This window comes from Balaenoptera physalus (genome assembly GCF_965194825.1).
Source record: "Balaenoptera physalus genome assembly, chromosome: 18".
Classification (NCBI taxonomy): Eukaryota; Metazoa; Chordata; class Mammalia; order Artiodactyla; family Balaenopteridae; genus Balaenoptera; species Balaenoptera physalus.
The window spans coordinates 76,801,243-76,816,230 of record NC_138899.1 but is presented as its reverse complement, the minus strand read 5'-3'; the positions used below and the strand labels follow the sequence as shown (position 1 = coordinate 76,816,230).

At 46.0% G+C, this 14,988-nt stretch overlaps 1 protein-coding gene across 4 annotated transcripts in view; it reads left to right on the top strand.

The window, feature by feature from the left end:
• Positions 1 to 14,988, top strand: part of LOC309647842 (uncharacterized protein) — a 55,149-nt gene that overhangs the window by 1,147 nt on the left and 39,014 nt on the right. Inside the window, exons 2-5 of one of the 4 annotated variants that reach the window (XM_082435724.1) lie at positions 104 to 1,495; positions 7,285 to 7,397; positions 12,215 to 12,442; positions 12,623 to 12,951. The gene's annotated coding sequence lies outside the window, so the exon portion shown is untranslated. Of the gene's footprint in view, positions 1 to 103; positions 1,496 to 7,284; positions 7,398 to 11,661; positions 11,722 to 12,214; positions 12,443 to 12,622; positions 12,952 to 14,988 lie in introns of those variants that run through there. The other 3 variants (XM_082435725.1, XR_014256327.1, XR_014256326.1) reach the window with 3 other exon arrangements.

The following is a 14,988-nucleotide window of genomic DNA, read 5'->3' as shown; positions in this document are numbered from 1 at the left end:
ATATGAGAGCACACTGCTTCTACTGGATACGTGTAGTCCAGCAGGACATGTCGCTTTATTCTCATTAAACAGCTCAAGTCTCGCATTACCTTTTTCGTTTCAGATGAGGAAACTAGTGCAGCCTTAAACAGTTCCTTGAGAGCAAAGAGCAAGTTTCCGTTTCCTCATCAAATCCACGGCGTCGTCGGGCATAGTAGGTACTGACTTTTTGTTGAAAACAGTGAAGTGGTAAACCCAGAAAAACTATGTGTGGCCCAAAGGCCAAGGTTAGTATTTGCACGTTGGTCTTTTCCAAGTTGAACATGAAGAATTAAAGATTCATTTTATCCTACCAAAAATATTCTTTAATAGCAAGATGTGTTTGTTTAGTGTAGATCTGGGGATGGAGTGACCAGCACAAAACTTGGGAAATGGTAGGTGCTTGTCACCTGTAAATGCCCGCATTTACAGCACTTACCTGTGTGCGTGCCGGGCAGTGTTACACAAGTGCTTGACTTCTCTCAAGTTGTTTAATCCTCAGGAAAATGTAAGTACCTCATTTCACAGATGAGGGAACTGAAGCCTGAAGAAAGTAAGTAATTTGCCCAAGGTCATGCAGCAAGTAGCAGATTCAAGAATAAAAAAAAACCCAGGCAGCCTGGTGCCAGAGTTGGTGTTCTTAATGCTGAATGTCCCTTATGAAATGAGTGAGTCAGTGGGGTTACAAGTCTGGGAAGATACTAAGTGAAATTGGTTGAAGAGTTTAATACCCAAACTAAGGGCTTAAAATTTGGTGAGATTATGATTCGAATAAATTCACGCCAAGTGGTCCTTGGTAACTGGAGCTACCTGTCAGCAACCCTTTTATTTTGCAGCCCCTCTTTGAAGGTATGAGTGGCCAGAATAGATGATTTGGGGAGTTTTCTAGACTGCCATTGTGAGATATCTCAACAAGAGAGGGGCTTTGGTGTTCCTGGAAGGAGATGAGCAGAAAAGGGTGGGTGTTACAGACATGCCCTCAGAGAGAGAAGCAGGTTCTTTTTAGCTCTTCTTTTGAACTCTGCTCTGACCTCCAGCTGAAATGGGACCGGGCAGCTTCTAAAGAATCATTGAGAGTCTTGGGCTCAGCTCCAGTGGGGGTGACTTTGAAGACCCTTGAAGAATGATAGTAAAGCAGGCAACTGGGTCTTTCAGGACCCCTCCCTGTGTTTATGGCCTCTGCTTGCTAAGGCACCCTTCTTGGTTTGGGGACGGAATATGACTACACCACAAAGCCCCTGTAAGCCGTCTCATTCAGTATATGCGGAGAATAGGACTCTCAGAAGTGTATAGAGCTTTCCAAATTGTTGTTTCTACCCGTAATTTACCAAAAAAGCAAAGCCCAGAATGTAGAAGTGTAACTCCATAATATGACTCAAATCCTGGCTATTCTAAAACTTCTACATTTTCCACCACAGGGTAATTTCCATGATACTTTTCCTGGTTGGTCCCTGAGCGACGCATTTCCTCACACAAGGCAGGTATTGATGTTTTTGCTCTGACGAAGGATTAAAGGAAATACTCTGACCCTCTCCTTGCCTGTTAGCTTTCAAAGTCCCCTCCCTCTCACTGGTGCAGACGGAGGTGTGTGAAACACAGGTGCTCAGCGCAGGTCATTGAGGTTCAAGATATCTGTCCCACAGAGTCGTTACTCTGTGGGTTATTTCTTTCAAAGTTGTTAACACTAGGCTGTGTCTTCGTGATGCCACAGTGACTGCAACAAATTGAGAAGCTACTCTGCTAATAGTCCTGCGTTTGTTCTGAAGGTCTGTGGATGTGGCAGAGCATGCGTGAGGTCCAATACTCTGCGTATTCTTCAACAGGTAGTTGTTAATGGATTGCAGGTAGTGCTCCCTTCCCTCCCTCTATTACACTGTAAACTCCTGCCAGGGCATTTTGCTAAAACAAAAGAATGGGAGTCTATTACATGTGAGAGCCTGTGCTGTGCAAACTGTATCCAGTAAGAGTGTTGTCTTAAGTGGCAGCCACTTTCTCATAGTGCCATTTAAAAACCGAGAGGGTCCGCGCTCTGCTCTCCTGGGTACGTGTTTACAAACTTGTCGAAAGGGACAGAGAAAGCAAGGTGCGCACAGGACTTTGGCTGATGTGGGGTGACTTCAAAACCTCCGGAAGATGCTCGCAGCCCAATACTATGTATCTATTCTCATAATACATGAAAGCTGGAAGCCTTCTTACAGAATCTGCACCATTATCCACAGGCAGAAGTGTGATTAATGCGTTCTAAACATGTAAACATCTGTACACTTAAAAAAACAAACAAACAAAAAACAAAACTGCAAACAAGGAGATTCAGCCCTCCCTCAGTAGCTCATTTCGTTGTTTTAAAGGACTGAGGAAATCTTCCTTTAAGTAACCTAAATCCATCATGCAGCTACTTTTGCTCGTTCTTCAGAAGAGCTGGAACATCTGGTGACCACATCTGTGTTAAAACCCTTCACATACTCTCAAACTATTATTAGATTCAGAAAAAATTTCTTTTTAAAAAAAATTTATTTATTTATTTTTGGCTGGGTTGGATCTTCATTGCTACGCTCGGGCTTTCTCTAGTTGCAGCGAGTGGGGGCTACTCTTCGTTGTGGTGCGCGGGCTTCTCATTGCGGTGGCCTCTCTTGTTGTGTAGCACAGGCTCTAGGTGCACGAGCCTCAGTAGTTGTGACACGCGGGCTCAGTAGTTGTGGCTTGCGGGCTCTAGAGCGCAGGCTCAGTAGTTGTGGTGCACAGGCTTAGTTGCTCCGTGGCATGTGGGATCTTCCTGGACCAGGGCTCGAACCCGTGTCCCCTGCATTGGCAGGCGGATTCTTAACCATTGCGTCACCAGGGAAGCCCCAGAATAAATTTCTTTATCATGTGTAAAATTTCCCATAACATTAGACTCCAGATTAATCATTTATCAAAAGGGATGGCACCAATGATTAAAACATGACGGTGGTTAGGAATGAGCAAAACAAGTTTGTCTAAAATGAATAACACTGTGATGAATTTTTTTAAAAAGCTCTCATGTCTACTAAGTAAAAGAATATTTATATATGGAAGGGCCATTTATCTTCTGTGAAAAATCTCTTGTGCAACTGAATGAAGCAGAAAATAAATAGGTTCAAAAGTCTCCTTTGGAAAAACAACAGGGCCATATGTTTCCATTTCAAAGATGTTAAGTTTAGGAGTGAGTAGGTTAACTTTAGTCACTTTGAAACACTTAATGAAAATAATTTCCTTTACCATCGTAAGACGTCATGCGGAAATACAAAGAGCTAGTACAGGAAACTGAAAGGTGCACTGTTTCCTACTGTGTAAATCAAAGCAAAGCAGGACCAAGTTATTAGTGTTCTACATTATAAAGAAAACCCAACAATGTGTTTAAACAGCCAATGAGATCTAGTTACAAGGCTATGTAAGGAAGCAGAACTAACAGTAAATATAATGTTAGTGATGAAACAAATTTGTGCTCTCACTGTTTCCCATCTTTGAGGGAAATGGAATTAAAAGCAAATCATTACATCTTGGAAAGTTCTCAGATGTGGAGTTTCACACGTTTACTCTATAGGGAGGACTTTCCGCTGGACATTTCCGTCATTGTTTGGCTGCTTTCGCCCCCTGGAAGTTGCTAGCTTCCACTGCAAAGATTTTAAAGGCTGTTTTGCTGGCAGCCTGGGACGTATCCATGACCTTACCAAAGTGGAAGTGAAAGCTTTCAGTTTTTCTTCGTTTTTTTTTTTGCAACAGTAAATCTACCAATTTTACAGTCAGTTGAACAGCAATAGATGAATTTGTTTAAAGTCTGCATTCACAAAGAAAACCTGAACTTCACTGGCTTGAATGCCTGAAGCTGCAGCGTGATAGTTGAAGGGCAGACATGCTTACAACTTGCTCTAGGCCACTGTCACCTGCTTCTCCGCACAGGTGCTGACCCCTCCCTCAGTCGATCTGGGGCATCCTGACAGGGGAGCAGGAAGCCTGGCCTTTGTGTGCTACAGAGAATGCTTTTCCAAGGACTGGACCACTGTCACCTGCTTCTCCGCACAGGTGCTGACCCCTCAGTCGATCTGGGGCATCCTGAGAGGGGAGCAGGAAGCCTGGGCCTTTGTGTGCTACCGAGAACGCTTTTCCAAGGACTAGGCCACTGTCACCTGCTTCTCTGCACAGGTGCTGACCCCTCGGTCGATCCGGGGCATCCTGATGGGGGAGCAGGAAGCCTGGGCCTTTGTGTGCTACAGAGAACACTTTTCCAAGGACTGGGCCACTGTCACCTGCTTCTCCGCACAGGTGCTGACCCCTCGGTCGATCCGGGGCCTCCTGACTGGGGAGCAGGAAGCCTGGGCCTTTGTGTGCTGCAGAGAACGCTTTTCCAAGGACTGGGCCAGTATTCTTCAGCAGTCACAGGAAGCAGAAGAAAGAAAAGGTTAAGGGCCACCACCAGGGTCAGAATAGGTTAAGTTTAGTTAACATCAGAGGTTATAGCTTTTAACAAGAGCTTCAAGAAAACTTACTCGAAGATGCATTTTGTTTCTTCTTTGTCAGCCGTTATTTTTTTTTTTTTATCCTATTGATAGTGACAGCTTAACAAAGTTTTTATATGCTAGAGGTTTTCATCCTTTAGAGGATAAAGGACTGTTCCTAAAAAGAGATGCAGGTGAACTTTATAAAGCTTCCATGACTTTCAAATTGGGAGCTTTAAAATAGACTCCCTGCTTGGCTAAGTCAAAAATAATCTGTGAGGGATGTTTAAAAAAATCCCTATTGGAAATGGAGGACTGCTTCAGAAATCAGATGCAGAGGCTCAGGTTTCTAGAAGCTTCTTTGTGTGTATTTTGCTTTCATCCATTCTAGGACAGTTTTCCCAGTTGTTATTCAAAATTACCAAAGAGGCCTCCTCTGAACTTTCCATACATGTATTTCTTTAAATTTAGAGCATCGTACTGAGAAGAACTAGTTGTTTATTGTATTTCTGTGTGAGCAGAAGAGATGGCCACAAATTTCTGTACCTGCCCTCTGTGTTCCTATCATTCTGTTAATCCACATTTTCTGATCGAGGACTGAAAGGGTCCAGAAATTGGTCCTTCAGAGGAGAGTCATGTAAACTCTAGCTTTTCAATCGGAAACCCACACCTTTCAATAGGTATGATTACCCAGGACTGACGTTGAGTGTCCTGTGTCATACGAAGGCGTTGTGTATTATTTAGCTGCATTTCTGCCATAGACGAGAGGCTTGACTTTCTTTGAATGAGTTTTATATATTTATTTAGCTGAGGTTTTGTTTTTGTTTTGGGGGGCCGCGCTGTGTGGCATGCAGGATCTTAGTTCCCTGATCAGGAATCGAACCCATGCCACCTGCACTGGGAGGGCAGAGTCTTAACCACTGGACCGCCCGGGAAGTCCCTAGCTGAGGTTTTAAAATGTTCAACTTGGGTCTCCATAGCCGTGCTTTCTATGTGATGTTCAGCAGGATAAACATAACCTACACGTCCAAGTGCTGTCCTGTAATATGCATTTGACGGCATGACGGTTTCAGGTATGGTGAGGATTCATTTAATTATTATTTGGGAAATAAGATGTTTTGTGTACAAGAATCTTCCAGATACCTAAGCTTACCTCTCAAAAGAACGCAAAACTTCTTACCATTTTGAATGAAAGTATTTTATATACTGTATTACAAACTTTATTGCTTTCTGAAACGTGGTATAATGAATATCGTTTTCAAGAATGGGAGTACCATATGACTACACATCATCATACAGTGGTATATAAGACAGTCACGTTGTACTCAGTGCACTACACTACGTGGCCCAGACTGTCAGGATTTTGAATTTGTGATTCTCCTTTTTATAGATTTTCTTACTCTGCCCTTGCCATTATACTGCCAGCTACCCCTTGTTGCTCTAAGTGCCTACCTAGCTTTAACAGTTCTCCCTGCCTCCTAATGTTCTGCTCAAGGTCAAGTTCAATCTCACCTGGCCTAATGCAGGAGTTACTTAAGGGGACCTGTAGCTGTCCATCCCACCTTATTCTGAATCGGCCCACACACTGTGGCCAGGATAACCTTGCTTCAGTAAAGCTCCGTTCACACCAGTGCCTTGCTAGAAAAGCTGCTGGCGATTCTCCACCGCCCGCCTGCTGAACTGGAGTGTGATTTTCCACTCCAGCGTTTATTGTCCTCTGCAGTGGATCTATAGCCGATTGTAGTTGACAAGTCAGTCAATTTGCCTGCTCTGCCCAGGCTCCTTTCTCAGTCTCTGCTCCTGGACACCGCCCCTGAGAGGGGAGACTTATAGTCCAAAAGTCCCGCCCTCATGCCCTCTCCCATTCATAGCTGATTGGACCAGGGCAGGAGCCTGACCTACGGGAGACCAGTCTATACACGGTGACAACTTACACAGTCAAACTGCGAGATCTGTTGGGTGTCAAAGGGCACCTGGGGCAGAGATACTCTTTCTCCTCTTTCCCAGGTTTTAGCTGAGCACATAGCTGCCCAGAGTAAAGACAGTATGTGTAGCCTCCCTTACAGACAGGTGTGACCATTTGACTACGTTCTGGCCAGTGGAATATATATATATTTAATATATATATATTTATCCCCCATAAGTCCTGGGAATGTCCTAGTTTATGCCTGTTATCCTGGTATGATTTTTTGTTTTAAATTTTATTTATTTTTGGCTGCATTGGGTCTTCGTTGCTGCGTGCGGGCTTTCTCTAGTTGCGGCGAGCGGAGGCTACTCTTGTTGCGGTGCATGGGCTTCTCATTGTGGTGGCTTCTCTTGTTGTGGAGCATGGGCCTCAGAGCACGTGGGCTTCAGTAGTTGTGGCGCACTTGATCTAGAGCGCAGGCTCAGTGGTTGTGGCCCACGTTGCCCCGCGGCATGTGGGATCTTCCTGGACCAGGAATCGAACTCGTGTCCCCTGCATTGGCAGGTGGATTCTTAACCACTGCGCCACCAGGGAAGTCCCTGGTGTGATTATTAATAGCATCCTCTTTCACCCTCACAAGTGTTCCAGTTTAGATGGCATATGACATGGTTACCCTAAATAAGCAGATATGTTATGTGCAACTTCCAGAAAGTTCTCTGAGGAGGAGAAGTGTGCTCTTGTCCCCTCCTCCTTTCTGCTGGCTCAAAGGTGCACATGACAGCTGGAGCTTGCATGGCCTCCTGGAGCAAGAGGGCTCCCGGTGGAGCTCGGGTCCTGACACTGCGGAACCCCATGCCTCTGGATTCCTGACTGTGAGAGAGAAACTAACAAGCTTTTATACTGCAGCTGAATGCCACACACACCTGGAGTTCACGCGGATGAGTCGGTCTACGGAGAGAGGTAGGACCAGGAACTAGACATGCACAAAGGCCAGACTGCGGGGCCCTGTGAGGAATGGGGTAGGAGCCTTCATTTCTAACCTTCCAACTCCAGTCCCCCTGGAGCACACTGGGATTCATTTCCTGTCTTCAGATAACTCTTAAGTGGATTTTCTTATGGTAACTGTCTGTTGATTGAAACCAGACATCTTTACAGCTTTAACCCTCTTTGCCCACCTCTGCTGAGCAGCCAGACGATGACTTGCTCTTCCCTGTGTTTGTGCTTTTCTGCCTCTGCCCATTCATGCCCCACCCTCTGCCTGGAATCCAGACCAAGTGTCCCCTCTTCACGAAGGCTTCCCTTAGTTTCTCCCTTCTTCGGACTCTGTCATTTTACGTGTGCTTATTCTGTGCCGTTTATTTTTCTCTGTCTCCTAACGTAGTTACGTATATGTTGGCATAGCCCACCCTCTGCAGCGTCAGAGCCTCAAAGGCAGGGGCCTTTGCTCCTTGTGTTGTGCAGAGAGGTCAGCCTAGGGCCTGTATTTCTTTAATGCACATTAGGTATTTGTTGTGGGCTGTGAAACACACAACTAAGCCTTTTCAAATGGTCTCTGAATAAACTGTAGGAGCTTTGGTGCAGGATTTCATGTCTTCTAGAGGCTTCTCTTTTCCTCTGCTGGCTTGGAGTTGACAGTACTTAATAGGATACCACTAGGTGTTGAATACAGTTTTAGGAGGAACCTTTCTAAACCACTTGGGAAGCTCTCTGAGGTGGGCATCTTTTGTTGAAACAAACTTCAGTGCTAAGTAGCATGCCTACTACTGTAGTAATTTACAGTTGCTGAATTAGAAGCACAGAAAGTCTAAACAATTTATGAAAAAAAATCACAGGGAAAGTCGGTGTCTATAAAGCAGTTACAACTCAGTCTTTGGATTTCCTTGTGTTAATTACCATACTATGGACTCTATAACTGCAACCGACATTCCGTATCATCATCATAAGAATTGTCAAAGGGTTATTGAACGATCACACATGTATACCATTGGGCTGACCTTGCTGCCTCTCAAACAGAAAGTTCACAACGAAGTAGAAGACCCAGTCTAACCACTTCTTTAATTTTCTGTACGTGATTGATGGATTTTTTTTGCAACTGACGTGGTCAAATGTTTCGGTATTAACGCTCGCAGTAGAAAACAGACATCATACAGCGGATCCATGTGTAACTATAACTGCATCTTTAAATTACCACTGTGAGGACGTGCGACAGAATAATGGGGACTAGTGAAGAGTATGTGCTCCTCACATGTCCCATGCATCATTTACAGGCTGTAATTGACGGCCTTTGACGATTTCTAGTGCCCCCTTTCACACTCAACCGTCATGTCAGCACCCACTGGTATGGGTTAGTCTTTTACATTAATAATAGTTTAAGTCATAAAAGTTGCCACCGATTTTACTTTATTGTTTACAAATTAGAATGGATTTGAAGTTTCTCCTTTTGTAATTGGCATCCAGCTCACTTGCTTTCTTGAGTCTGGGAGAGATTGCTGCTGAGTTACAGTTGGTGCAACGGGGGCTGCATTTTACCCCAAACCTGGTTAGACCAGGCCCTCACCTCTCTCTGGACACCCCGAGTGTGGCCAGGGGGCTCACATGGGGGCTTTGTCACACGTGTGTGGGGCTGTCCCAGAGAGTGACACTTGCTTTCCCAGGCAAAGGCGCTGGCATGGGTGAAAAGACACAACCAGACTGAGAGACACATTCATACTGTGAACGTGACAGAGTCAGAGAAGAAAGCACAGGACGGTGGGGATTCCATGTGGGTAGGGGGTCTGGAGAACCCCGTGGTAGGCTGGGCCAAGTGGCTGAGCAGCAGGAGGGCAGACCTGGGGGCAGGTGGCAGGTGAGCTGGTTGGGTTCCTCCGGAACCTCAGAAACATTACGGTCAGTGAAAGAAGCCAGTCACAAAAGAACGTGTATTGTTCTTCCATTTATAAGAAATATCCAAAAATGACAACCATATGGAGACAAAAAGTAGATAGTGGTTGCTTAGAGCAGGGCGTGGCAATGGGGAATGATTGTAGATAGAAAAGAGGTTTTTGTTTTGTTTTTTAGGGTGATGGAAGTGTTCTAAAATTAGATGGTGGCGATGGTTGCACAACTCTATAAATTTACTAAGACTCATTGAATTGTACACTTAAAATGGGTTGATTGTATAGTATGTAAATTTTCTAGTGTGTATTGATATTATATATCAATAAGGCTACTTGTAAAAAGCCAAAGGAAACGTTATTTTAATAATAATTAAAACACTTCTAGGAAAATCTTATTATATAAAAAGATCATCATTTTACCAAATTTCTATTCTTAGTATTGCATCTGTTTTATCTCAATGACCTGTAAAATGCCCACTGAGATGTTAAATATGAACTGCATTTTTATTTTCCTAAAATTATTATTATGCAAAAAAAGCAGCTTGTATTTATTTCAATTTATGTGGTATTAGATAGGAATAAATTTATTTTCCCCAGTGAGTCAGTATTCCATGGAATTGAGGGTGGTCAGATTTTATACTTTTGCCTTAACAATTACAACATATAGTTGTAGTAGAATTTTGATAAAGTTTATGTTTAAAAACTATCATAATTTGAAAGTATCATTGGGTTACTGCTGACAGAAAATACTTTATTATGTAAAATGAAAATTAAAATACAGCTACATTTTGCATTAGGTCTTTTTTTTTTTTTTTAAAGTCCAGAGATCTTTTATTTATTTATTTATTTATTTATTTATGGCTGTGTTGGGTCTTCGTTTCTGTGCAAGGACTTTCTCTAGTTGCGGCAAGCGGGGGCCACTCTTCATCGCGTTGCGCGGGCCTCTCACTATCGCGGCCTCTCTTGTTGCGGAGCACAGGCTCCAGACGCGCAGGCTCAGTAGTTGTGGCTCACGGGCCTAGTTGCTCCGCGGCATGTGGGATCTTCCCAGACCAGGGCTCGAACCCGTGTCCCCTGCATTGGCAGGCAGATTCTCAACCACTGCGCCACCAGGGAAGCCCTGCATTAGGTCTTGAATCAGTTTCAGTGAGAGAGATTTTATAAATTCAGCCTGTGTGCAAATAGAATTTCTTTTATAAATTAACCTGTATAAACAGTAATGCTTATTCTTCCACAAGAGTATAGATTTCTTATTTTTACCAACAATTGTCTAAAATATTCTCAGAAAGGAGACTGCGCTAGAGCTGACCCTTCATATACGAAGTGCCTGAGTGCCTAAGGTGCTCTGTAGAAGCTGGATCTGGACATTATCCTACAGATTCCACAAGAATTTCTATTCTGTCAGACTCTTTAGGGAAAGTCTTGTCTCGCTGGTTGGAGGGTCTCCCTCATGGTGTTCGTATTGAATCATTCTCACATGCCCTAGGACGCCATGCTCAAAGGGAGTCAGGCCCCTGAGAACAGGAGCTCAGTTTGGTGAATTGTGTCCCTGATTCCATGACAGACGACCCATGGGCTTCCTGAGGGGGCAGCACACACGACCGCTAGCAAAGCTGCACGCGAGCCGTCTGTGCAGGAGAGTCTTTGACCACAGAAAGCATTTGTCAGCCAAGCACCAACAGTCAGAGGAAGGCCCCAGACAAGGGGAGTACACAGGGCTCAAACAACCCTGGGAAGCAACTTCCCAAAGTCCAGCACCTGGAGTTAGTGCCAGACCAGGGGACGCCCTCGGGACGGCCCTGGACATGTTGCTGAATTCACCGGCCTTCTAACTTGCAGTTTCAGCTTCTTCTTGGAACTCGTGTACAAATCCGGGTGGGGCGTGAGTGCCAGCAAGCTGGGGGCTCAGCCAGCAAGGATTGCCAGGCATTTCCCATCCTGCTCTTCCTGGCTGTCCTGGGGTGCTGCCCCCAGGGACCTTGGCTTTTCCTGCCTCCGAGACAAGGGCTGGGTCCGGGCTGCTCTGCGAATCCTTTCATTCTTTTTCGAGGATGCCTCCTCGCTGGTCTGAGTGGGGGAGGGATTCTGTTTTTTTTTTGAGAAAGAGAATCCTGGGTCAGAAAACTGAGCCTTGACACCCAGGAGTCCTGGTCTGAATTAAGGCCTCCTGCAGATCCCACCTGGCCCGGGCCTGAAGGCTGAACAGCTTCGGGGCACTATTACTAATAATGATATAATATAGGATACGTATACACACGTACGTATGTATACAGCTTACCGTGTGCGCTAGCCACTCTTCTAAGCATGTTACATCTGTTGACTCATTTAGCTCTCATAAAAACTCTCTGATTAATTACTATTCTTGTTCTTATATTTTCTTTCATAAATAAGGATGCTGAGACAAGAGAGTAACTTGCCCAAGGTCACACAGCTCATTAACAGCAGAGCTGGGATTAGAACCTAGGAGGTCTGTGTCCAGAGTTCATGCTCTTACCTAATGTACTACAAATGAGAGTTAAAATAATATTGTGGTGTGTTATTTATACAATAATAATAATAGTGACATTATTATTAGCATCAATTTGAATAGATACCTAGGTCTTACTTAAAGTGAGTTATAATCCCAGAACTTCCTTCACTTCTCAAAAACGCTGTAGGGAGGTGATATTGAAAATCATCTGCTAGAGAGGAATATTTATAATTAGTTTATATTTTATTTTCAAAATTCTTTGTTTTCCGTGTGGAGGACAGAGCTCTATTGTGAGGTACATATTTGCTAACTGCATCTTTTACCACCTATAGTTCCTGGAGCAATTAGCTTTGGCTCTCTGGACCCTTGCTTCTTCATCCTTAAAATGGGATAATATTGTCACAGAAGCACAAGGATCAAGCATGATAAAATATTTTGGAAACTATAAAGCAATATGGAAAGTAAGATATTACTCGTCTCCTGATCCCAGGTCCCCTCGAAATACTTATCTCTGAGAATTTTCAGACTTCTACGCATAAACCGAAGAGGAGGAAAGCTACACAAACCACTGTGACTCAAAGTGTGGTCTGTGCACCAGCAGCGCCAGCGGCCCCTGGAAGCTTGTTAGAGACGTCATTTCTCGGTGTGTTCTCAGAGCTACTGATCAGTACTGACTGCAGGCACGGAGCCCAGCAGCCGTGCTTAACAGTCTCTCCAGGTGATTTTGATGCATGCGAAGGTTTGGGCAGCACTGTCTTGGAGGGTTTTATTCATTCTTCAGCACATATTTATGGAGTATCTCTAGAAGGGGCCGGTGGCTCTCCCGGGAGGAAAAGACACAGATGCTCTCCTCAAGGAGAGTAGCTCCTTCTTAACGAACCCCTTCTCATCCTTCAAGATGCTGTTCAAGAGCCCCCTGGAGGACCCCACAGCCCACGGCATGTAGACTGACTCTTTGTGGCCACACTGGCGCCACCTGCGTCTTCACCAGCACTCCCACACCTGTCCTCCCACCTGGAGACCTGTCCCTGCAAATTGCTCTTCCCAACCGTCCGCCCTGTGTTCTGTGTGGCCTCTGTGCTCCTGTGCCCGCTGGTCTCTGCCCGTGAAGCCTTCCCTCCTTCAAGGGCCGCTCACGGGAAGCCTCCCCGCCCTCCGTGCGGGCAGCCACTGTGAATCCCTCTGCATCTCCTGTGTGCCTCCACCGGGCCTCACTCGGGTCGTAAGGTGAGCTGTTTTATGTCTGGTTTTCCCCTAAACTAGAAGTGTACATTTTAAATTTCTAGATCTCCAGAGCTTGCTAACATCCACTGAGGGAAGACAGGAGCGAAGTGAGGGAGAGGGGACTGGGGGTGCAGGGGGTGGGCGTTTGCCTTTTTTCTTTGTAAGGCGTCACCTCTATTCACCTGTTGTGCAAACAGGATGATTTTGTCTTTGGCGTGGAAGGGACTTTTCAAAGCCCGACTCTTGAAATGACCTGCAAATTTAATCAAATTCAGTCACTGTTTCTTTTGCACCTGCTACATAAAGGCACTGTGGTTGCTGCACTGAATGATCCTGCCCTCGGGCAGCTCTCAATCCAGCGGAAAGACATAGCACCCAGTGCCCCTGACTAAGCCAGGCGACAGTGCTTTACCAGGGTCGCAAGGCTCAGAGGGCAGGTCAGGAGAGCAGTGGCCCAGGAGAGGGCAGGGTGATGAAGGGATGGCCCCAGATAGGAGCCGTTCCAAGTCCAGGTGGAGAAGGGACTCCACCCAGGCCTCCCTGGGGGGATGGGGAAGTGACCGTCTACACCGGCGGCCTCATCTGTGTAGGATCAGTTCCCCTGGAGCAGCCTACACAGCACACGTGGGGACCTCCGGCTGCGGTGCAGGTTCAACCCTGCTCCCCCCAGCCCGTCCTGACCCTCCTGAGGATTGATAATAGTCGTTAACCGAAGTTGATGTCCACCCCTGTGATTGCTGGATGTAGGGAATCTGGGGCACAGAGCCAGGAAAGCGGGGTAAACAGCGTCCTTTCAGAACACGGCTTCGAGAGAGCGCAGTTTTGACAGCGGGCTCTTTTCATACCTACTTGCTCTGTAAGTGGCTGCAGTGTCTGCCGCTGTCCTCTCAGACATGGACAAATTCAAATGAGAGGGTGTAATCTCGGCGCTAGAAGGGGAGACTCCTTGCATTTCTCCCCGGGGGGTCTCTACTGTGTGTTTTCCCATCAGAAGGCAAGCCGCCTGGCAAAGTGGGAGAGAGCGTGGGCTTCGCCAGTGGGTGAAACAGGGCTTAGACCCTGACCTTGTCATTTGCGTGCTGTCACCTTGGGCAAATTGCTGACCTTCTCTGTTTTTCTTACTCCTTTGCGAAATGAGGATGGTGATTTCAGTTTGTAGCTGGAGTGTCTCATGTATATTAAGTGCAGCAATATTATTGCTACTGCTGCTTTAGGATTACATGAAGTGCTGTAGGATGGACGGGATCAGGGTTTCCATAAGCTGGTGATGTCAAACCACTCCAGCAGAACCGTTAACCTTGAGTCTGCCCGACGGCAGCCCGGAAGTGAGGGTGTGATGGGTGGGGGACGGTGGCGAGGCTGAGAGGGAGGTGCATTCGCACCTGGGGTCCCTGTCGCTGCCTCTCCCCATCTTAATGCTGTGTTCCCCTGTCATTCTCCTCCACCATCTTCTCCTCTCTCTACACTTCTACACCCGAGAGAATTTCAGGTCCGTGTCCTGGGAGGTGGATTTTTGATCAGTTGGTCACCTGGAATCCTCCGGATGGCATTCTTAAGCCTTTGCCGCCTTCTTAAACGTAGGGCTGGTGCCACGGCCCTCTGCTAAGTCCCCTGTTCCTTCTAGAAGTTTGCAGCTGGGAGCCGTGGCTTGGCGTGCAGTGGTGGGCTGCCCTTCTGTTTGGAGGTGGGAAGTGGGTGGAAGCTGGTCGGGGTGGGGGGAGTTGTGCAGTGTGGAGGAAACGGGGGAGGCGGGAGGGGTCGGGGCTGGCTGAGAAGATCAAATCATGTTTCCAGAAGCCCTGAGGCTCATTTGAAATATTGATTCCTCTGGGAGGTCACAGCTCAGCCTTTGGGGTGCTTTCAGAGGGACTGTTTATACATTTTGGTCTCTGTTTCAGAGTTGCCTCCTGGGCTGGGACACTCTAGCTTTGCTGAAGTAGTGTTTAAAAAAGAAATTAGTAATTACTAACTTTGTACTCAGAACAAAAGCTTTCACATAAGCATCTACTTCCACTGCTCTGGGCAGGGGTGGGGGGCACG